The sequence below is a fragment of the Fukomys damarensis genome, unplaced genomic scaffold (genome assembly GCF_012274545.1).
Source record: "Fukomys damarensis isolate Sample0158 unplaced genomic scaffold, DMR_v1.0_HiC HiC_scaffold_7, whole genome shotgun sequence".
Taxonomy (NCBI): Eukaryota; Metazoa; Chordata; class Mammalia; order Rodentia; family Bathyergidae; genus Fukomys; species Fukomys damarensis.
The window spans coordinates 10,030,583-10,055,988 of record NW_022900919.1 but is presented as its reverse complement, the minus strand read 5'-3'; the positions used below and the strand labels follow the sequence as shown (position 1 = coordinate 10,055,988).

Here is a 25,406-nt window from a genome sequence, read left to right as displayed (position 1 = left end):
CCTCTATGGCACTCTGCGGAGAGGCGCCAAGGATTAAAGGGGTCCAGCTCCCCTTTTCTTCCTGACTCATATCCTGGAAACCAATGTTCCTTGCAAATTCCTGTGTCTGGGAGGAGAGCCTAGGCTGGGTTGAGTGCTGTTCTCATATAGCCACACTTTGGTGTGATTAAATAGCTCTTCATACCCAAAACACTAAATTTGCTTCTTCTAGTAACACTTGGATGCAGCTACTCAAACCGCATACAATTCCTATTAAATTCCTATATTCTTAAATCAGAAAGGGTTTCAACACCAAAAACAGGCTTTCTGCACTTTGGAACGTTTAAGCCTTCATTGCTAGATACGTTCACTGCAGTTAACTACCAGCAAACAGGCCTGATGGGCGAAGGAGAGCAATGTTCAAACTTCATGCAGCATTAATCAAACCCGAAATGTTATTTCTTAAGGTGTCTCAAAATCCACATTGACTGACTGGTCCTTTTAATCTTCATTTTGAACAGTTGCTACTCCAATTAAATTCTACCACCTAGCATTTTCAAACAGCTCCTGGTTGTTTCCACAAACTTCGTTAATGGACAGCTGTTTCTGACAGCTCCCCTGATTTGCCAGTGCTGTGTCGGCTGCCAGAGCAGGAGGCCCCGTTCTGTATTCTGCTGCTGGCACCGAGGGATATGCAAATGAGCACACGAATCAGTTGTCACCACCACAGACACCGTGCAGGGAGATGATCAGAATGCGTGGGGAGCAGAGTTGGCTGCAAGTGAGGGGAGAAATGCGGGGGGGCTTCGATTTCTTAAAGTGAGTTTTCTTTTCTTTTCTCTTTCTTTTTTCAAGTGTCACCAGTTCATTTTCACTTTGTGGAATTCATTTGGTTTCAGTTCAGGAAAGTGCAATCTGTTCCTCACCGATCACTGACAGTAACCTGAAAGTCTGGGAATGACAGAAACTTTTCAGGTAAATGCCGTCAGAACTCGCGCAGCCCAAGCAGAATATAATACACTCTTCCATTTTTCAAATATCTTTTCTTCGAAGAGAGGGGGTGGGAATAAAACAAAACTTTTGTTTTTCATAAGAATGTGTTCGAGAGAATTTGGCTTAGATTCCAAAGCCGGGTTACTAAGTGCTCTGAAATATTTCCAGGGAGAAACTTTGAGTTGCTCCACTGGCTGAGTCAAATGTTCACACATAAGGTGAATGTCCCCAAGACCTGCCTGATACACTGAATTTTGGAGAAAAGCAGTGGTCATTGCGTTGTTGAGGATTCGAGCAGGAAAACAGTACCACTGTGATACAGAGCATGGCCATCATTGTAGGAATTGAATTTTCTAAAATTGTGGGATCTGGTGGTGAAATTGGACTCACCCTGGATGAGCAGAACCACTGATCAGGAAGAAAAGCTGGGTATAGAATAAGGACAGCAAAAGAAAGATAAAATCTGTGAAGACCAAGTAGAATCCATGAAGACAAACAGAAACCTGTGAGTAAAAATTGGCTGTTTCTCTCTCCTCTCTCTCTCTCTCTCTCTCTCTCCTCTCTCTCTCTCTCTCTCCCACCCCCACCAACAACCTTGTTGGTACAAGTTATTTGTAGAAGGACCTGATACCACAGGGTTCGTCTCTATACATGAACACAGCCCTAGTCTGAAGAGACTGAAAAAAGAGAGACAACGGGTGTTGAAAGAGGAGTGAAGCTGCTATTCCCATCAGTATAGACGTCCAGCAAGTCAGGGACAAGGTGAGTGAATGAGGTTAGGTGGGGCCAGGAGCCCCACTCCAACTGAGCTGTTTCACTTCACCTTCCCTGCCATGCAAGTCCTAACTCAACCCATAACAAGAAAGTAAATCCAGGAATCTAATTTCCAGATTTGTTGGGTTGACCCTTATAAAGCATCATAGCTGTATTTCCAGTTCCACAATGACTTGAGAGCCAATGTGATAGAAAATCTATGAGTTCTACGCATCAGGGTCAGTACCAGGCACACTCCTTGGAGGACACCAAGAGGACAGAAGAGCCAGCATTAGGGACTGAAGGAAGTGGTTAAATTATAAAAGTGCCTCAAGTAATGGACAGTTAGAAAATGTACCACTGTTCAAAGAATGGGAATCAAATTGATATCACACAATATTTTAAGTTGAATTATCTCAGAAGTCCTGCAGTGTAAGGAAAGCTAACCAGGGTCAGCTTCAGCATGGGTAAAAAGAATGAGAAAGATCAAATATTATGATCTCAATTATACTGGGCTAATACAGTTTAACTGGGACTCTATTTGCCTTCAATCTAAAAAAGAAATGAAATGCTTATATGGAGAAGTTATCTTCACTCTCCTGTTTATAGCAGCTTTATTTACAATAGCCAAGGTATGAGATCCAAATAAGTGTCCATTGACAGGCAAATGGATAAAGGAAATGTTAGATAGATAGATGGATGATAGACAGAGGGTTATAAAATAAAATATTAGTGTGAAGAATGAAATAACTGGCATTTATAATGAGAGATGAACCTGGGAGGCATTTTAAGTGGCATAAGGCAGACACAGAAAGAAATATAGTAGTCTCACTTAATATGGAATTTAAAAGTTGATCTCATCAATGTGTAAGAATACAATAGTGGTTACTAGGGATTGGGGAGACTAGAGAATGAGGGGGCATCAGCCAAAGGATACATAATTTCAGTTATGTAGGAGGAATATATTGAATACAATCTACTGTATAGCAATGTGCCTGTAGATAATAACAATACAATGGTGGTTTCCAGAAATGGAAAAGAAGTGGGTGTTTTGTAGCCTCACTATAAGAAAATGATTTCTAGGTAAGGTAATGCATGCATTAATCAGCCAGATAAATCAACCATTTGATATATAGATATAGATATATATATATATATACATATATATAATCTCAGAGCATCTACAACTCTAAAAAATCCTTTTGTGAGTCATAAGGACATTCAGTATCATCTGACAATTTTAATTAATTCAGACTTCATTTCTAAGCTGAGTCACATAGGCATGCCATAGTTGATTTAAAACTACAAAAGTTAGAGACTATGTTGCTATAAGGGTGACCTTGCATATGATTTAACTAGAGAGCACTAGCCAGAAGAATTCCTACAAAGTCGCCAGAGCAAATTCACTGTAGGTCTTATAGTCTTGCCCATTAACAGTAAAATGAGGGTAGTTTGCTTTAAATCTAAAATAGGTTTAGGATTTTTAGGACAGTAATTAATTTTCACTTTCACTTTTGGGTCCAAGTAGTCAAATTTTAAAATCACACAATTGTACAGATAGCCAGAGCATCACCAACTTTAGTGATTATCTGGAATCCACCCCACCTCTTACCACACACACACACACACACACACACACACACACACACACACAATTATATATTTGATCTTGAATGTATCCCAAGAGCCCGTATGTTCAAGACTTGGTTCCTATCCAGTAGCTATTGGGAGGTGGTGGAAACTTAGGAGTAGCCCTAGTGGGACGAGGTTAGGCTACTGGGGGCCTGGCTGTGAAGGGGATATTGGGACCGCCATTCTTTCTAGTCCACTGCCTTTGTTCCCAACTTGACATCAAGTGAGCTGCCGCCTCTGCTGCAGGCTCTCACCGTGAGTGCTGCCTTGCTATGTGCTCCAAAGCAACAGCACCCAGCAACCACAGGCTGAAACCTCTGTAACCTTCAAAGAGTATCTCTTCTCTCAATAGTTTGACTTTCTTATGCATTTAGAAACAGTAACAAAAAAGTTGAGTGACACATAGGCAAAAACGTGCACCCAAAGAGAAGCTACAGAATGCCATTCCTGCTGACCAAAGCCAGTCCTGCCCTGTACTTCCACTCCCTGCAGTTTTATGGCTCCTCAATAGCTCCTACTTATTTACCAGTATCGCTCTATACTAGACATACGCACATGCACAAACACACATATGAATGTGTTTTTTTCTTTATAGTAAGGAGTTATGTTGTATTTATTCTCATAATTATATTGAATACCTTCTGTATCAATAATAAAATACCATTTTATTTGCATTTTCCTTTATGTCTCTACTACAACTTCTTCAACCATTCCTCTACTGACAAGTACTTTATTTTACTCCTCTATTCCATTTTTAATACATATGCTGCCAAAGCAAGCCCTCTATTCCACTATTTTATTATACTTTTATTTTATTTTATTTTATTTTGTACTGGGGATCAAACTCAGGACCTTGCGCTTATGAGACAGGTGGCAGAACCACTGAGCTAAATCCCCAGCTCCCTATTCTACTTTTCAAATATAGTATTTTATCCTATGTGCTGGTGGCACCTCTCCTTTCTTATCTGGTCCTTTCAAAACACATTCGTTGGGATCCAGGGCATGAGAAAGGAGCCCTGATGTGATTCATTGGAAGCTAAAGATAATATTAAGAATCACACTTCTCTCATGCCATAAGCGTTTGGCTTGTGTAGTTTATGTGTCTTTCACCCTGCTCAGATCTTCTCTGAGCAAATGCGGGGCTGGTCCTCAAGGTCTGGACCCACTGCTAAGCCCACTGCCTCTGAGGACTGCCTCCTTTGGTTCTACGTGGCATTGTCTGCACAGACTTCCCAGTTTCACAAATGTTCTAGGGATCTGGTCCATGGCCATAACAGAGTGTTCAGAAACTGCTTAATCGTTAAATGGCTTGGTGTGGCTCGAATCATTAGCGCAGCTCCACAATGAAGAATACTTATCTCTTCCCATATGTATATGAAATGCTATTCTGTAGTTCTTGCGTCAAGATTCATTGTATGAAGACCCCCTTTATGCTAAGTGTCCTTTTCCTCTGGCTGGAATACCTCTTCCTGAGAAACCTCTTCCAGATCAAGATAAAAGTAGACATGTCAGAGCTACTAGTCAATGTTTTCTCTGAACAGATCACGTAGGCTTGCAGTTACCTTTTTAATCAATTAGCAATCAATGCTAATTACAGAGTCACTTGTCCCTCACCAGCAAGTTTCCTTTCAGCTTTGGCACCTGATTGCATGCTGAGCATATCATTCATAAGGGTCCTCAAGAATCAGAGCTGGAATCGATATGATGCTTAGCATAATCCAGACAACCAACCAATGTGTTCTGCTAGGGAAACCAGATAAAGTGTGCCAGGTGTGCTCTGTTACTGAGAATCTCATCTGTGAATAGTTTACTCCCAATGGAAATCCACGCTCTATTGAACATAAATACATGGGAGTCATCTAAGTGTCGCCTATAGTATGCTCGTGAGACGAGTAAACCAAACCTAAAGAGCGTACGTTTGATTTACGAGACATTCTCTTAATCCTTACCTTAAATTATATTTTCACAGTTTTCTGCAGTTTTGGAAAATGGCCTTCATGACAATACTGCTGGTATTGTATAACCTAGTCAATGAGAGCAGAAAGGAAGGAGTAAGGGAAAGAAGGAGAGAAAGAAAAGCAGAAAGAAAGAAAAGTATGTTTGAGATAGTATACTTTGAAAATATCGAAGCAGAATACAATCAAATGAGATAATTTTATGTGGATGGGTAAATGTATTTATATGAATGTACCAATCACTGTACCAACATGCAAGCTACCAATACTGCATAATCCATGTCAACTGTCACATTTTAAGAGATACTAGCCACAACTCAAGGGACAGAACAGTCTGTGGTATTTAAAACTAAGCGTGTTCCATCGCCTGGCCTAGTATACTCTTAAAGAAAGCTGATGGGCATGACTGATCTTGGCAAGAAGCCTCAGATTTGCCAAATTTGAGAGGTCATCTCCTTATTCCAGTATCTGGTGGCTCTACCTAGTAGAGTCTCAGGGCATACTCAAGCATAGCTGAAAGGATTCTCAAATGACCCTTATTAGGGTTCTGTTTTACTGTTGCTATTTCCAGCACTGGGAGCAAATTCCTAGCCTCATTCATGCTAAGCAAGTACTGTCACACTGAGCCCTTCCCCTAGCTCACTGTCCGCTGTTGTTAATAAGATATAACATTAATAATAAACTTGAAAGGAAGCCTGTAGAAATAAAAGAGTAGAAATATCAAAAATGCATAGTTTGAAGGATATAGAAAGTGGGTAAAAAGTGAGAGAGACGATGGCAGCATCGTGATCATGGACGCACAGGTGGGTTTGGGGGGAGAACAACATGGGGTGGATGTCTCAGGACTGAGAGCTTTGCATCACACTTGCCTGAATTTATTAACATTTTATTAGTGTATTTTATTCTTCCTTGACTTAGTTGCCTTCTTTAATAATCCTGTAGCTGCTCATGTTTTTTCTTTTAATTTCCTTTAAGTTATTAATATAAGGGAGGAATCAAGAATGACTTTATCTTTCAATACCCATCTACCACAGGATATGATATACAGTAGTCACTCAAAAACACGAGATTGTTTATGAATACATAACCAGTAAATAGTATTGGCTAAATTGTGGGAGTTGGAATTTGCAGGGCAGTGCTTAGAAAACATTCCGATTGATAGCATCTAGTTATTCACATGCTTAAGCTGATGTCCACATTGTATGTTGCTATATCATTACAAGTGTGCTCTGCATTACGAATTAGTCTGTTTATAAGGACACCATTATTTCCTGATAATTTGGAAGGACATGTTGCAATGGTGTAGTCTTTCATGATGTTAAAAGGCTATATGGCATTTCTCTTTTTTCTTTTTTTGCGGGGAGTGGTGGAACAGATCTATGTACTCTTTTTTATTCCACCTCCATATCACAACTGATGTTTACATTTTCCTGAAAGAGAAATTTGGAAAGAGTTTCAGAACTTGATACAAGGAAAGTGTAATGATATCCATGATTCTTTCCATATCTCATGTGGGGATCCTTCAGAGACCACTGTAGATGAGTTCTGAGCTGTAGAGGATACAAAAATAGAGGTAAACTGCAGACAGATCCCTGGCCCGTGAACACCTTTAAACCACCGTGAAGCACTAGCACCATCAGACACCTAAGGGAAGTGGAGAGGGGCAAGTGGCAGATGGACCTGATTTCAACCACAAAGTTAGGTAACTTGTAGAATATTCTAGAATCTGTTTTTCCAACGTGCAAAGAGGCATAATCATAGTACCCCTTTAGCTCTTTAAAAGGACTAAAAGTATTTTTAGAAGCTAATGTATAGCGTGACCCTCAGGCGCATCCCATCATAAATGATTCTTGCTTTCCCTACTGATAAGCATTTTGATACACTTTAGAAGCTGAAGAGGTGAGCTTGAGCATTCAATGGGTAATAATGCCTGTGTTCTGTGTACCTGGCCTAAAGGTGTTTATGAACAGAAACCCAAATTAGGGCAGTGACCGCTCATCTCTGACACGGGAGCGCCTCAAAAGTCAAAAGAAAAGGTAACATTTTAAAGCATCTTTTATTATCTGCCTGTCTCATTACTTCATCGCCTGCTTTTTTTTTTAAGTAGAAAATGATGAAAATATGAAACACTTTACTCAGGGTGTTATTATTCTTATTTTAAAGATTACTTAAACTAGCCCCTTCCGGTTCAGATCTGGGGTGTCCCCCACAAAGCCCCGTGTGTTCTGGATCGCGGGGGGCTGTAATCACGGGTGGATCGATCCATCAATGAGTTTACAGAGGTGCGGTCTGATGGGAAGAGGCGGCCCTTGGAGACCTGGCACGAGTAGCTTTCTTCCCCAGCGAACTCTTCAGCACTCGCTTTCTGTCTAAACCATCCAACCGTACACCGAAGCCCCTAAAACACGTCAGCCAATATAACCCTCTCTTGTAAGTTGAAGGTGTCGGGTATTCTGACCCAGCAAAGAGAAAAGTGACTGAGACAGAACCCAAAACACAGATGGAGAAAGTAACAGCACCAATTGCTATCTCGCAGTCAGTATTTTTCAGCTCCCCATTTTACAGATGGGAAAACAAAGCCCCCGAGCAGGTAAATGAAGAGAGCAGGGAGAAGGAATGGCCATTTAATCAGACGGCTCTATGTTGTCAATCTAGTCTCTGCCCTTTACAAGCAGTGTGAGCTCTGACAAAAACAATTAACCTTTCTAAACCTCCATAGATTTGAAACAGTATATTTTTAATTGGCTTGTTTAGTGTTTCCTAAAATATATCCCTTTGGAACACTTGTTCTATAGATGTTTAAAAGTGTTAAATAAAAAAAAAATGTTTCATTGGTCCAGCAAGTCTTGGGAAACATGGTTTAAAAGTGAAGCAAGCTCTGATATTTCAAACTCCTCAGAGCCTCTAAAATGCTAATTGCATCACATTCTCCAAGGGACTGGAGAGCAGGAAGTAAGAAATGTTTCATGGAAAATAACTTGGAAAGTCTAGTTCGTTGCATCTAGAAGTTTCTCTTAGTCACTTATTTATTTATTATTTTTTGTCGTTGCAGTAGTTTGGACCTGAAACACTACCCAAGGATTCGTGTGTTAAGCGCTTATTGACCAGGGTAGCATTATTGGAATTTCCTGGGGATTTGAAGAGCTGGAGCTCATTGCTGCTGGGCATTGAGGGTATGCCATGCTTTACCCTCTCGTTCCGCTTCTCCCCTCTCCTCCCCTTTCCTCTCTCCTTCCCTCAACCCCTCTGCTTCCCTCCCACCCTTTTGTCTACTGTGATTCACCTCTAGATATTCATATGGGGCCACAGCTGACTTGCTGGGAGGAAGACGTAGGTCACGGGGGCGGCCTAGAAAGGTTTCGCTCCCTGCAGACTCTGGGCTGTTTGCTGAGCTTCCTGGGTCCCATGAGATGAGCAGCTCTCCCGTTCCCGGGCCCTTCACCAGGACCACTCCGCCTTGGAACCGCCTGTGTATGGGCAGAAAACAGACTGTGAGCCAGAATAAACTTCTCCTCCTGTACGGCGTGGATGTTGAGTATCTCATCCAGTGACTGAGCATAAAACACTGCCTCTTCCTTCCTTCCTCACTTCCTCTTTTTCTTTTTCCTTCCGTCTTTCCTTCTTTCTCCTCCTTCCTCCTCTCTTTTGTAAATGTTTCCTTCCTTCTTTTTCTCCTCCTTCCTCTCTCTCTCTCTCCCCATCCCTCCCTCCCTCCCAAGCGCCCTACTTCTTTATAAATTAATTATCCCAGGTATTAATTGCAGTAACACAACGCTGACTAGCACCGTCTTTTAAATATGCTGTCTACTTTTCCATTTATAACCACCACACCGATCAAGGCAGAACACGTGGCCCGAGGAGGGTTCTCCCTTGCCTCTTTCAAGTCACGCTCTCCAGAGAAACCTCTAATCCGAAGACCCTCATCTTTGAGTAGATTTTTTACTCAGGAACTTAGGTAATAAAAGTCAGTTTCTAGCCCTCTTAGCTCCGTGTTTGGTTTTTGTTTCATTGTTGTTTTTATTGCTGATTTTGGTATTTCAGTAACTTTGTTGAGAGGCACAATAGGCATACAATAAACAACACATTGATACTTTGTCATTTCATGCTTGAAAAATATGCACACCATGAAATGATCAGCTCACTCAGTGAAATGAATCTATCCGTCACTCATGAATTCTCTCCTGCCCTCTTGGGAGCATCCTACCTGCCCATGTGGGAAACCAGGACAAACATTGATCTGAATTCTGCCACCATAGGCTGGTTTGCATTTGTTAAGCTTTGGTATAAATTTAATGATGAAACGTGTACTCTTTTGCCTGGTTTATTTATAATGCTCCAAAAAATTACTTTGAGATCCATTCACTTCGTTACATGTATTACAAGCTTATTCTTTTTTAAATTTTTGCAGAGTACTTTTCCATTGTGTGAGTAGAAAATAAATGCCTTCTCATTATTTTCTTCTGGTCTCTGGCTTGACTTCAGTAACTTAATAGTGTATTTTGAGGTGCAAAATATTTTAATTCTGGTTCAGCCTAACTTATTATTTTTACTAAATCATATTTTGATGTAATAGCTGATACCTTTGCTTAACTCAAATCCATAAAAAATTGATACTGCATTTTTCCTTTAAAAATCTTATGGTCTTGAGATTTACATTTAGGTCTCTGATCAATTTTCAGTTAAAATAGAATGTAAGGGTTGGATGTAATTTTCAGTTTAAATAGAATGTAAGAATTGGATGTAGTTCCTTTTTTGGCTATGGTCATTCAAATGTTCTAGCACCATTTGTTCAAAAAGAATACCCTTTCTGCTCTAAATTGTGTTTGTGTCTTTATGAAAATATATGTGTCCATAAATTTGGAAGCTTATTTTTGAACTAGGCCTTTTCATTGATTTATTTGTATTTTTATATCAGTGCTGAGCTGTTTAATTTACTATAATTTTATATATTTGGACTCACATAGTATTAGTTCTTCAAAGTTTTTATTCTGGTGGTTTTGAATTTTCTAAATCTTTTGAATTTCTATGTGACTTTTAGAATCATCTTATTGAGCCCTACAATATCCTTGAGATATTGAGTGGAATCAGACAGATTTGAGAAAAATAATGAATTTTCTGACATATATATGTGGTATATTTCTCTATTTCTTTTTGTTTTTATCTGGGCCATGTCTTTTGTTTTCTTGCATAGGCTTTATACATCTTTTAAATATTTATACCTAAGTATTTCATAATTTTATGTTGTATTATAAATGATATTTTTAATTAGAATTTTCATTTCTCTTGCTAGAGTATAGAAAAAATAGTTCCCGAACATTCTATAATCTCACTCCACTCACTTGTTAATCTACTCTTTCATCCTACACTATAATCAGCTGATGTTTTCTCCTGTAAGTAAAGATAGCTTTATTCACACCTTTCTAACTTAGAAAGGAACAAGCTACTGTTGTGTACAAAACCATGGATGAGTCCCCAAATAATTACGTTCAATGAGAGAAGTCAGAACAGCAACAATAAAAGTATATTGATTCTGCTTGTATAAAATTTTTTTGATGTAAACTCTTACATAGCAATGGAGAGCAGATTATCATCCGTTCTTTGTCTTTGACCAGAAACTGAATGTTCCAGAAAGAGGAACAATAAAGGGGTGCAGACTTGGGTGACGATGCAGCTGTTCGCTGCAGTGGTGTCATCCCCAGTGTGCACGTAGACCCACACCTACTGCATCTCTGTCGTTACACGTATACAGTTCGTCTAGAGTCAGTTAGACCATCTTTTTTTTTTTTTTGTACCAGGGATCAAACTGTCTTATTTTTCATATAGGGGGTATATGGAGAGAAGTTTACTAATCTAGAGAGGATATTTTTTTCTTTAGGTATTTGGAAATTTCACTAATACAGGTCCACTAGACTTTAAAACCATCTACAATTGAGGATGAATGGATCACAAAATAAGTGGAATTCTACCATAAACATGTGTGCTTGAAACTTTGGCGTGAACAAATCAATACCACAATCTCTGCCTTCATCTTGGCATGGGATTCTCCCTGTATATGTGTCTGCCTCGACATTTCCTCCCTTTATACAAACACCAATTATACTGGAGCAGTGACCCATCCTACTCCAGAATGCCTTCATTTTGACCAATTATATCTGCAATGATCTATCTTCCAAATAAGTTATAGTCTCAGGCAATGTGAGTTAACATCAACCTATGATTTAGAGAAGGACATAATCCAATTGATAACAGGTGCTCTAGAATAGATATGTTTTGGTTGTTGCTTTATTTTGTTTACTGGCTTTTGAAATGAAAGCACATTACCTAGGAAAGATATATCTTTCTATCTTATAGGCACAAAAAGCAATTAGATGTTTACAGAAGCACCATCAAACTTGAATCACATTTTAAACAAAGTCCTTATCATTATTACTAATTGACAAAAAAAGAAATAACCAGAATTTGTTTAGAACTGCATCGTTCTTGTCACTGCTTTTATTGCATCACAAACAGTAAATCTGGTTTAATTTTTTTCTCTCCCTTCTGGCAACTACTTTTGCCTTGAGGAATTTGTATTTTATAATTCTAGAAAATCATGGCCTCACCACATGCTCATCTTGGGGGGAAATCCTCATGGATCAACTTCTCATAAAATGCAAAGTGGACCTCAAGAAAGCACAACTTTAAGCAGAATGAGTTAAATGACCTAGGAGTCTAGGAAGTTGATTAAATAAAGTACAGAACTGGGGTGAGGACTAACCATCCATTCTCTTGGCATCTGAAGGTAGACTACAGTTATCCCCTATCCTTTTCCTTGCCTCTATCCGGAAGAAAAGCCACTGATTCTATTTTGCCTGCCTGACTTTCCTAGGCCAAGTGTGGACATTCACCCAATTTATATAATCAGCATCTGTTATCTAAGACTGGGCTAAACTTCAATGTTTCAAGTAGTGTCTGATGAAGGCCTGGATTAGAATGTGATGTAAAACTAGGACTTGGCTGGGCATAAAGTCATAGAAGACAGAGTGGGTTGAAAAACTGAGCTATGGATAAGAAACACATAGAAGGAAGGGCCTTGGTTCCACAGTGCCCAGTCAGTGATAGCAGCTTTCCTTGTAGCAGCAGATTCTTGCCCTTATGTTCCACAACATCCAAGGTATCCACACGTAAATGTCCCTGTTCTACTCCACTGGACTGGGGCTGTTTCTGTGATTTCAAACCCAATGTTCACATGGAGTCCATCGGTTAACATTCCAAAAATATTTAGTGAGTGCCTACTATAGGCCAAACACTGTACTGTGTTAGGAGCTTCTGGGTTTAACCACATCAGTCACCTCAGAGCTGTGACTAATTGTATGAACACTTAGCAGAGGCTCCTATGAACAAATGGAAGAGGAGCATTACATTACATTGCACAAAAGAGTCATGACATAAGAAAGGGATATTTTATTTGAGATTGTGTTTTGTGCTTTTTTTGTACTGTTTGTTACTCTTTTACTGTTGAAAATAAGTAGGAAATCACTCAGTGAAAAAGAAGGGTAGGGTGTTCTTGGCAAAGGGAAATTTCAGAGGAGTCAAATATCAGGATACAGGAAGGAATGAGTGGTCCCTCTTCTGCCTGGTCGTGGGTGCAAGGGAGGGTGGCCGCCAGGGAGGCCACAGAGGAGAGATGGCAATGAAGAGAGCTCCGTCCTGGAAGTGAAGGGAGCTTAGCAATAGTCTGAGGAGTACAATGACATGATCAGATTGGCAATTTTGAAAGCTTATTTTGCCACGGTGTGGAGGAAATGAGACAAGTCGGGAGCCTAACCCAGTCATCCAGGTGGGAAATGAACAAACATAAAACGAAACAATGGCAGGAGGAAAAGGAAAGTGGTGATAGGAAACAATGAGGAGAGAGAATCTCTAGGACTTGATGGCTGATTACATGACTGGTTAAGACAGAGGGGGAAGGAGATGGTAAATGATCACTCTATGTCCTACTCAGGTCACAGCAGCAATAATTCCCAAGATAAAGCAAACTATTCCATGCTCTGCCTCCTCCCTATCAGAATTCCATGTGTTCAGAAACCCACTTAGCCTTCTGCACACACGATTGGGTCTTGAGGATGAAAAATGACTTGTGCTTCATCTTACCCTAGTCGTGGGTAAACCATTTCCTGGCGTGCAGTGATTTAGGAGTAGCCCCTTAACTTGGGAATCACAGTTAACATTGTTTTGCTATCATCCCTTTATAAGAAAATGCATTGTATGAGCCTAGCAAAATTGGTTTTATAGTTTCCTTTGCTCCATTGCAATAAGTTAGTATGTTTCAAGGGGTCATATGAATCTACAATGAAAAAATGCAATATTGTGTTCAAGATGTATATATGCATAATATATATACTGTCAAAGGGCTGAAGTGGATCACGTTTTGGAGAGTGGTTAGCGAGAGTTGGTATATATCACATGACTTCCACTGTTATTCAATATCCAGAAAAATCTCCTACAAAAGAGAATACCAGTTCACTCCAAGAGTTTCCATTCTTTTTTTTTTTTAAGAGTTTCCATTCTTAACACATTAGTAATGTAATAATGTGTTAGGCCCAGAACTGAGTATGGGAATAATGATAGAAGAAGATATAGAAAAGATAAAGATATAGAAGAAGATAAAGAAGAGATAGAAGAAACCACACAATTGCCTACATGAAGAAAAAACAAGGAGATAAGTTGATTTTTAATCTCTATTTTTCCACTTTTCCTTTGAAATAAATACAGAAGATCTATATAAAAAATTTCTTACTATAGTCAGAAGGATGATGCCATCATACTCATAGAGACTTTCTCTAAATGTCAAGAAAGGGCAAATGTGGGCTACTACTCCCCTAAATCTCATCGCGTAGAAAAAGAATCAACTGCTTTCATTTAGCGTTGGTGAAAATAGCAAACTTTCATTTTCAAAGAACACAAAAAATGTATTGCGTAATACTTTGATCAAAATTCCTTCTCCACATGGCAGATGCTTGTTTCGGTTGTGTTTATTCATTGCAATCATGAACATCTTCAGCCTACCTGCCCTGTGTTGCCCAAGGAGTGGACAAGCTGCTGTCCCTGAAGATTTCTGTGGCACCTGAAATGATGGGGGAGAAAAGTGGAATTCAAGGTATTGAAGTTAAAACTACAAAGAGATGTAAAAGAACAGACAGGCATTAGAAAACTCACCGCCAGGGGTTGAGAGCAAGCAAGAGGGGACAAAAATCTATGTGTGAACAATATGTACCAATTAAGGTTGTTCAATTAACATTTACTATGTACCTACTATACATGAGCAGGACATTATGGTCTTGATTTTAGAACTCAGAGTTCATGGGATATACTCACGAATATACTATGTAAAGCACTGGCAAAATATGTAGTAATGGTATATAATAATTATTACTATTATTATAATGTTATTTGCATTAATTCTCATTCCCAATAGTAGCACTTTGGACAGTGCTTTGTGTGTGTGTGTATAACATGCTATAATGACATTTAATAAAATCATGTTTATATGAAAAAAATAAAGTCTTTTTTAAAGTTTAAGGGGAAAATCATCTTGTTTTGTGAATGGGTAGTGAGACATATTCATTGATCTTTTTAAGAGACAACAAAAAATTGGCCATCAACTGAATAAGAGAAAATGAAGTTCCATTAATACAATATTTAGAAAGACAACTCAGATAAATTGATCAATGCAGCACAAACCATTTCTAACCTTTCCCCCTATTTGGAGAGGATGTTTTTTCAAGAGAGTAAACAACATACATCATCAACTTCAAGTGCTTTTTAGATGGCTTTTCCTGCAATAATGGAAATGGAGAATTTCTGGAACTAAGCATGTAATGCTGCTTTTTTTTATCAGTCTGAAAAAAATCAATACATTTGGAGAGATTTGGACATGATTTCTTTGGTAACTTTCTCATTGTAGCTCCTCCCTTGATTTGTTCCTTAGACTGCTTTTAAGAAATGATTAATATATAAGCCATAGTGTCTGGATTATTGTGTCCAAGGCCACCATTAAAGAGACTATTTGGTTAAAAGGATAATTACTTTGTTTATAGGACCCTCTACTAAGACTTTTAAAAGAAGTACTATTTTCTTTCCAACATATTTGCTTCTCAGTTTGAAGGAAGACCAAAAGAAAAGAAAATATTTTTATTGGTGTCTCCTTTCTCTGTCCAGCCAAATAAAAGATAACTTACACATATCCCCCAGCCTAAAATAACTTAGGGCTGTGGGTGTAGCTCAGAGGTACAGCATTCACCAAGCATGTGTGTGCAAAACCCTGGGTTTAACAATGGAAAAAAAAAAAAGAAGAGCACAATAAAATAACCTATACAAAGATTGGGTATGTAGCATAGATGTGCTGCATAAAGTAAAGCATGTGGGAAGTCCTAGGCTCCATTCTCAGGATCAAAAAACTAAAACAAACAAATGAATAAACTATACAAAATGCATATTACACAGGGTATAAGGTAATTTCTTAGTGTCATATTTCAAGTTTCAAAGCTGTTTATTTTATTTTAATAGTGTGCATAGAAGTGATTATGTACACTTTATTTTTTTAAATTTTAAATTGAATTTATTGGTACATTCTAGGTAGACAGTACAGTTACATTCACTACTGGGATCTTGAACCTTTACATGCCAGGTCTTGGTTCTCATTTTTTCGCCTTGTTCTCACCCTCCCTTCACCCTCCTCTCCCCTCCCCACCTTCAAACACTTTAATTCCATTTTTACATTTTCTCATATTTTTTTCCTTTTCCCTTATTCCCCTTTCCCCTACCCATCCCACCTTCCCTACACCTTTAGCCCTTTTCTTCCCATTTCACAATGTCAGTTATCTCATTAGGCTCTTATGTACTATTACAGTTTATTCACACCAGAGAAACTATTCGGTATTTACACGTGTGTGACTTATTTATTTCACTTAGGAGTATATCCTCAATATGTACCCATTTACCTATGAATGAATCTACTTTCTCATTCTTTATGGCTAAGTAGTATTTCATTTTAGAGAAAAACCACATCTTCTTTATCCAGTCTCCAACTGATGGGCCAATGGGCTGTTTCCAAGTTTTAGCTGTTACAAGCTGTGCCACTATAAACATGGGTGTGCATATATCTCTGTGATATGATTCTTTGAGTTCTTTTGGAAAGATACCCAGCAGAGGGATGGCTGGGTCAAATGTACACTTTATTTTTAACAGGAAATTTTAAATACTTCTATTACTATCTTTTGGGACAGTGTATCCTAAATGAGTAACTACTTCTTTATAGAAGAAAATTTCAGAGACACGGACTAAATTTCAGAAACGTGGAAACACTGTCTTTGTAAACAAGGAAGAGTGGAGGGGCAAAGGGAGGGCTGGAGAATGGAGCAAAATGAGAACCGAGATAAGTCATGCAAAGGTGCGAGATCCCAAGGATGAATGCAACTGTATTGTGTACCCAAAATGTGCTGAGAAACTTAACTAAGAAATGAAATTATATTTATAAAATGCTAACTAAATTTAAAAATTATCTGCTTATTGACAAATGTTCCAGATAAAGGTGTTCAAAGTAATGTTTCCCATTTTTCCAAAACAAAAATGATGGCGATGTTTCCCTGTATTAAGCTCATATTGGCAAAATAAAATCTTTTAAATACAACTTTAAGATCTATATGTTTTCAATATGTTTTGGACTGTTTGTGAATGACCCACTAGGGCTGATGTTAAATATGCAGATATTTCTCAAGCATTTGCTTGATGTGAAAACCCCGGAGAATTACCAAAGTAAATACAACCATAAACACATGCGGTGCAAGGGGCAAAGAAGACAGACTTTGACATCAACTGAAACTTTGTTTAGCTTCGTTGTTCTTTTTGTGGTGTTGTGCTGTTGTTGTTGTTTAATGTTGTGGCAGAAAATCTTCAGAATTTGTATTCCAGAAGTCCCAGCACATTGGAACCCTGAGTTACTTTCTTCTTTTTCTAGAATTCTGTCCCTCTTGATTCAAGGAGAGAAATAACAAGTCATTTTAATTTTGTCTATGTTTTTAGAGTCTTATGCTAAATACAGTTGAATCTTTTAGTAAATAAATCTGAAACACTACTATACTGAGATCAATTATTGAATTTAAGGCATTTTCAGATTTTTCTCTATGAAACCTGCAATAAAGTTCTCTTCTGACTACAATTCGCATCCTGGAAAGCAGACCACAAATTATGCTCTGCCTGCCAGAGTTTCTCTCTCTTATTTTATCCACCTTAAGATTTTACATGATGACAATATCCTAAAGGCATTTCCCTAAAGACAAAACTCAATATAGTCTAAAATATGCTCATCTGGTTACTTACCTGAGAAGCACAAACACTTCTTCCTGATATTGTTTCTAAATTTTGTTATAAAATCTAATAAAACATTTCAACCACAAATAGATGCATGAGGATTTCTGTAATTTATTCCATTTCCTTTTATGTATTTTTTTTTGTTCACAGGGTGTGAGTTACCAAATTTATGTAGCTGCCACATCTCAGTTAAATTTATAGAGCTTATGAGAAAAAAACCTGTGAGTAGAAACATGACTCTGGTAGATTCAAATTCAATGATGGTGAGTTTAACAAGGCTGAGGAGGATTTAAATAGAGAAAAACCTAAGCCCAGGAGATGCTGCAGGAAAAATGAAAAATTATCATGAAATGAAAGGCTGCATTGTCAGCATTCCATCCATGGTGCTGTGACAGGCTGTGAGTGAATATTTACTGCAACATTTAGTCTTAACACCACTCCTGTGAATTAGGATTGATCTGTATTTTAACGATAAGCTAATTCACTCTCACTGCAGTTAAATAATTTGTTCAAGAAGTGAGGAAATAGCAGAGTCCAAGTTAGGACTGAGTGTGTCTACAGTGTGAAATTAAAAGTATGATAGCATATATACAAAGGGGTGTGTGTAGGTGTGTGTGTGTGTGTGTGTGTCTGTGTGTGTGTGTTTTATATAGAGAAAGATACACCTATTTACAGTTGGCCCTTGAACAGCTTGAGTTTGAACTGCATGGGTCCACCGATATGCAGACTTTTATTTTTTGGATATTTGTGATGATTTGAAAAAAAAAATCGTGGATGAGCCACATAGCCTAGAAATATTGAAAAAGAAATAAAAAGTTAAGTATGCCAAGAATGCATAAAATATATGCAGGTAACAGCCTGTTTTATCATTTACAGTCCTAAATACAAATCTGTTATAAGAATTTTGAATGTACATGTACTTATCCACACCAACTTGTTCATCCCCCAGTGCCACGGTTCCCTCTGCTGTAGTGTACCAAGCACAATGCTGAAGAAACTTCAAATCTAATTATGGAATGAAAACCCCACCAGTCTATTTCCAAATACTCATTAAATCTTGAATTTTTACCAAACTTTAAGATTGTTCTAAGTGGTATGGATATGAAAATGTTATGTCAAACATCTAGGAAATGATATATAATTTACTCTCCAAATTTTTAAGGCAGACTAACTCCTAACCCAAAGGATATATTTATTGATTGACCTAGGAACTAAATTTTCAACATAATGTGCAAATTCTAGCCATAACAGAATAGCTATGTTCTACCTCAAAATGAGTGTCCTATTTAAAATAATGCTTAGCCAGCCATGTTTATATAGAAATAATTTCCCAAGGATTTTCAATAGAATTTTGATAGCTCTTTTCTAATAACCTGTCATGAGAGTATTACTGGTTGGGTTCTTTAAGAAGCAGATTTTGTGAAGGGAATTAGTAAGCAGAAATTTAATAGGGAGTGTTCTTAGGACCAGCATCGCTGCATACAGAAAGGAGAAGCAGGATTGGACACAAAGAAATGGGGCTGAAATTCCATCTCCGTGCCAACCCGATATGAAAAGTTAGAGCAAAGATGGTCTTTGACACTGATGGGAAGAATCAGCTTCTATACTCTCTTACAGACCCGTAATTGGATGAATATTTCTCCTGCAAAGGAGTATGACCGTGTGTGAGAGAAATATCTTCAGGAGAGGAAAAGAGCTGGGAAGCCAAGGGAAAACTGGGTTGTACATTTCAGCAGCTAGGAAAATGAGTTCTTCATTTAAAGGGAGAAATAAGTGTCATATTACAGAATACAGCAATTTTCTTGTTTTTACTCACTTCTTCATCAATTCTAAAAGCAGTTTTCCTGGGAATCTTGTAAGTCCATATTCCTGGGGGGAAATTTAAAAAGGAAGGTTTATGGGACAAGCCTTAGTTTCCAACGCTGGAGCTGTCCCCCTGGCTTTGATTTACACCTGTCTCCTTTCTCCTGTGCTCCTTAGAGATTACTGATCTTACTAGCGTGCTTGATGGTGTGATACAGATTCACTCCTACATGGTATGAACCCTGTTCAGTGTCCTTCTTAGCTTGGAGCTGTTGGTATCACCTCTGGACGGGAAAGCAGTAGGGATCATTTAAGTGAGTCATCTCTTCATCAAACATGCTCCTCCTTTCGTCTAACGTCCCTAGATCTTCTTGCATTCACGGTCATTGCTACCCCAGGAAGGTCGTTCTTCTTGCCCGCTATCCCCTTGCCATAGGATCTCCAAATTCTTAGACAACAGACAGGGCTTATAATTTAGTGAGATATTTTCTGTGTTCCTCAGTGGAAGCATCTCTCCTTTGGAAACCAAGATCTCTCAACTCACAAGCTAGTACCTAGGGGAATAGAAAGGGTGAATTTTCTAAGGAAACTTCTCAGGGCTACTCCTGACTCTGTCCTTTCCATCCCAAAACCATGCCTTCTCCTATTGGAGAGGATCACCCTTTAAGGATCATTGACGAATGCTACGTCCTGCACCTAGAGGGTTGTCCTCCCTTCTTGCAAGTCATCATGCCAAGTGTTTGGTTCATCTTCTTCTTCAACATCTCATTCTACCACTTTTGCCCATGAGTACTGTTTGCGAGGTACAAAATGTGACGTGAGCAGTGGCTCCAAGAGTCATGTATTCACTCCTGCAGGCAGTGAGTTTGGATTGGCTTGGAAAATATTTAATTCACCTTCATTTTTCAATGTAGTTTCTTGGTACACGGTTTTGGGGTTGAGTTAATTTTGTTTTCAGCACATTAAATATGTCGCCACACTGCCTTCTGACCTCCACGGTTTCAAGTAAGTCAGCTGTTAACTTTAGTGGGATCCCATTATTGGTGAGTCATTTTTCTCTTATTGCTTTCAGAATTACATTTTTCTTTGCCTTTTAACATTTTGACTATGGTACATGTGGCTGTTGAGAGAGCTCTTTAAATTTATCTGGAGTTAATTGACTGACCTCCTTGGATATTTAAATGGTGTCTTTATCAAATTTTAGAAGTTTTCAGCCATTTTGTCTTTAAATATTTTAGTTTCCTTTCTGTCTCTCTTATATTCTTTTACCCCCATTATGTGTATTTTAGTGTACTTACTACTATCCCACATTTTCCAGAGATTTTGAGAATGTCTTGTATTTTCCTCCAGTGATCAGTTTGCATGAATCTGTTGAATCCAGTGGATCTATTTCCAAGTTTGCTGATCCTTTCTTCTGCATTCTTACTTCCACTGTTAAGCCTGGCTACTATTTTTTTAATGTTGCTTATTATCTTTTTTAATGTCATAACTTTCTTTTTTGCTTTTAAATATTTCTATATTTTGATTGAGATACACTGATAAGACATAGTGATAATACCTTACTTAATTAGTGGGCATGTTTTCTGAAGTCTATGAAAATATAAAAAATTACTTTGAATTTCTTGTTGGCTAAGTTCATTCCATGAGCCTCTCCAAAAGAAATTTCCTGTAACCATTTTAGTTTGATGTGAGTAACGCTTTCCTGTTTCTTTGTAGATCTCGGTGTTGTAAAAAATTCTTAAATAATATGTTTCAGCAACTCCCTATGCTAATTTCCCTCCTCAATACATGCCAATGGGTATGTTTCCTTTGCTTGTTTGTTTATATTATTTAGTGGCTTTGCTTAACTAATTCTACCAAGAGTACTTTCCCTGTAGCATGTTATCGCTGCTGGTGTCTTAACCTTTGTCCCAGCTTATGATCTGGCTAGCTAGACCTCGCCCCCACATCTGAATAATGCTCAATTTAAATCCACTTAACTAGATACATTTTTACCTTTTGTCATTGGATATGAATGTGGCTTAAGGCTGATACCATAGTTCACATAGTTTATATTTTGTTTTGTTATATTTCTTTTGTTTATGAAGTTCAGTTCAGAGCTTGTTACTTGACGATACCCTCTCTGATTGCTCTGAGAAGAGCACAGCCTTGAGCAAGTGTACTGCCTTCTAGATTGCCAATGATAATTATGATATTATTTTTACTTTTATATCCCTAGGAGTTGCATTTGTGTCAGAATGTTATTGTTTATTCAGTGTTTGGTCTAAAGTTATAGTTAAGAGTTTTGTGCCAGGAGACCCCCAAATTAATGATTATATATCATTTGGGGGAATATTTTGATGTGATCTATTTTCCAGTACAGCACATGGCACAGATATTTTCTAATATGAAGACTGAGGACAAACTCAGTTTGAGGGGAACATAGAGATTCCAATAGGCTATCACATTTTTATACTTAGATGTAGTAGATAGTGTCCTTTTGGTGTACACACTTAGGACACAGTTGCTAAATTAAAAATTATTATTTTCTTATGTATTTTTGTGAGTTAAATTACTATTTTGCTGGGTATAGGGACCAACAAGTTTCTCACACCAATGTTATGGAATGAGAACTCAACAGTACTCCATTTTTTCAGGATGGTGTTTGTCTCCAAAGCCACTTTTGGAGTCTACAACTCCATGAGCTTCTGAATGCATGCATACACACCAAATCTTTCTTTTTGCACTTTTTTGCATTTACTATAATTTACTGAAGAGGCTGTAAAAAGACTCCAGAAAAACTGTGCTTATCTATGACCATGACTAACTTCTTAGAAGAGTTCAACCCAGTATTTCACTGAATCAGTTCCTTACCTGCTTAAATACTCTATGTCAAGAGACCATGAAAAGAGAGATCTCTTAAAAATAGTGAGGGACCATGAGAAATCAATCCATCTGCTCCTAGATAATGCAAAGAAGAATAATATAAGATAAATAGGAATTCAAGAAAAAGCAGGAGAAAGCACAAATGGCATAAAAAACTGTTCACAGAAGTAATAGCAGAAAACCTCCCAAACAGAGCAAAAGAACTTGACATACAAATAAGTGAGGCATGTAGGACTCCAACTAGTTATGATAAAAAATAATCTACACCTAGACATATAATAATCAAGATCCCAGAAACCCAACAAAAGTACAAAATACTACAAGCAGTTAGAGAAAAGAAACAAATTACATGCAAAGGAAAGCCCATTACAATCATAACAGACTTTTCAACACAAACCCTCAAGTCAAGGAGAGCCTCGAGTGAGGTATTTCAAGCTTTAAAAGAATACAACCTCCAACCTAGGCTGATGTATCCTGCAAAAATATCTTTCAAAATTGATGGAGAAATAAGATACTTTCATGACAAAGAACACCAGAGAAACTTCATGAATACCAAAGCAGCACTCCAAACAATTTTTTAAAATATCCTAGAAAAAGACAATGAAGGTCACAACTCCATGAGCCCCAACAGGGCAAATCCAATAGGCAAGAATTTAAAAGGAGAGGGAGAAAAATAAAAAAAGAACCAACAACAGGAAAATAATGTGACAACAATAATACATATCATCAATGTCAATGGCCTCAATTCACCAATCAAAAGAAATAGACTAGCAGAATGGATAAAAAAGCAAAAATTAATAATACGCTTTGACAAATTCTCAGTAACATGGGAACTAGCACAAAGAAACAGCAATTGAAATCTCATCTTTTTAATAAGGACCCAAGTTTTATCACTGGTACAAAAAAAAAAAAAAAAGAAAAGAAAAGAAAGAAATTTCTTTTTTAAAAGTTTCTGAACTGCCAGAGAAATCACAAGCAGAGCTAAGAGACAACCCACAATGTGGAAAAAAATTTTTCACCAGCTGTTCCTCAGACAAAGATCTACTATCTAGAGTATGTAAAGAATTTTTAAAAAGTACAGCCCCCAAATATAAAGATCCAATTCAAAAATGGACCTCTGAAATGAACAGATATTTCTCAGACAAAAAGGTAAAAGCAGTAAATAAATATATGAAAAAATGTTCAACATCACTGATCATTCAAGAGATGCAGATCTGAGACTCCATCTCACTCCAGAAAGAATGTCTGCTACCAAGAAATCAACCAATAACAAATTCTGGCAAAAAAAAAAAAATGCTAGCAGGGTTGTGGGGAGATAGGAATCCTTCTTAATTGTTGATGGGAGTGCAGGCTGGTGTAACCACTGTGGAAATCAATATGGAGATGCCTCAAACAAATAGGATTAGAGGTCCCATTTGACCCAGCCATTCCTCTGCTGTGTGTGTGTGTGTGTGTGTGTGTGTGTGTGTATATATATATAAAATGTATGTATGTATATATATATATATATATATATATATAAATGGGTATTACTCAGCCATAAAGAACAAGAAAGCAGAGATATTTATAGCTAAGTGGATGCACAATGAGGCCATACTTTTAAGTGAAATTAATAAGAAACACGCCTAAATACTGAATAGTTTCTCTAGTGTGAAAAACTAAAAATGTAAATGAGTATCAAAATGTAAAAAGGAAAAACATGGAAACAAAGTCTTTGTAAACAGGGAAGGGTGGAGGAGGGAAAGGGGGGCTGGGAATGGGGAAAAAATAAGAACCAAGATAAGTCTTGTAGAGGTACAAGATCCCAAGGATGAATGTAAATGTATTGTATACCTAAATTGTACCAATAAACTTAACAAAGGTTAAAACTAGAGAGACTCAGCTTTCCCCACAGAGAATGTTGTGTGAGTAACTTGTCAGGACTTGGTGTGACATTCTTGACTATAATGGTACTTCTTTTTGGGTGATAGCAAAGGTATAACCAAACCAGCTATTTGGGAAGTTAAACCATGGGTAAAGGAAGTGAATGCAGCACACACCAGTTTAGTTTATGATCTGAAAAAGGCTGAGCCATCTTCAAACTTCGTGATGCCTGCAGTACACCCATACTTTGAATCAGTGAAACCCGGAGTAGCTACAAGATAGCATTTCCTGCTAAATTGCATCCTCAGGTATCCTAGCAATAAGCACCTATTACCAAAGGCAATCTATGTGTGTCTATTTCTTGGAACCTTACAGAGCCTGGCAATATATCTTGCATTTCCTACAGAGAATTATCCCCAAACATCCCTGTGTTTCTTTGTACAAAATGAAGTTTCCATTCTAACTACAAATGAACCTGCCTTGTTTCATTGTATACCTAACTTATGGTTCCCTGACACTCGTTTTGAACAGGCTTTTTTGTTTAACTTAATAGAAAATCCAATTATTATGTAAATATAAATATAGTATAATTGTCATAAACAAGTAAGCATAACAATGAACTGGTGGAGTTTCTGGAGTTCAAGAAACTTGTGATTTGCGAGTGCCTCTCATATATGATTGATAAAGTGCAGAGAAATGCTTTTGACTGTTTTCCCCCAACATAATGTTTTCACTTTTAGATCATCTAATTTATGCGTGCCACAGAAGCAAAGTTGTTTTGGGAGGGAATGAATCACAAATTCATTTTCCTTCTTTTGCAAATTTATTAAAGACAAGTAGCTACAAACGTATTGTTTCAAATGCCTCCCTTTAAAATGTTCCCAGCAGATGTTTGTATAGAGAAAATGCTGGCTCTTTCTTGGCAGGCACAGAAGTGACATTTCTTGAGGGTTCTGGTTGAAAAATTTGTCTTTATCATCATGGCTTTAAACATCTGCATAAACAAAATAATTTTTATTATTTCATGGAGAAAAGCAAAGCACATACACCCTTAATCTTCAATGCACTCTTCAGAGGAATGACACAGACAGACGATCTATCATTGTCATCCTGGAGTAGGAATTCTCTCTGTGACCTTTGAACTCTGGAATCCCAGTACTATCTCTTTAAATATTAATAACTGACTTGAGTAATAAGGGAAAATATTGCAAT

The 25,406-nt window shown here is 37.8% G+C and overlaps 1 long non-coding RNA gene across 1 annotated transcript; it reads left to right on the top strand.

Annotated features, from left to right (window-relative positions):
* Positions 1–647: 647 nt before the first annotated feature.
* Positions 648–8,600, top strand: LOC117285203. The gene is made up of 4 exons (XR_004516176.1): positions 648–798; positions 879–954; positions 1,581–1,734; positions 7,269–8,600. It is a non-coding gene; the product is annotated as an uncharacterized LOC117285203 (long non-coding RNA).
* Positions 8,601–25,406: the final 16,806 nt, after the last annotated feature.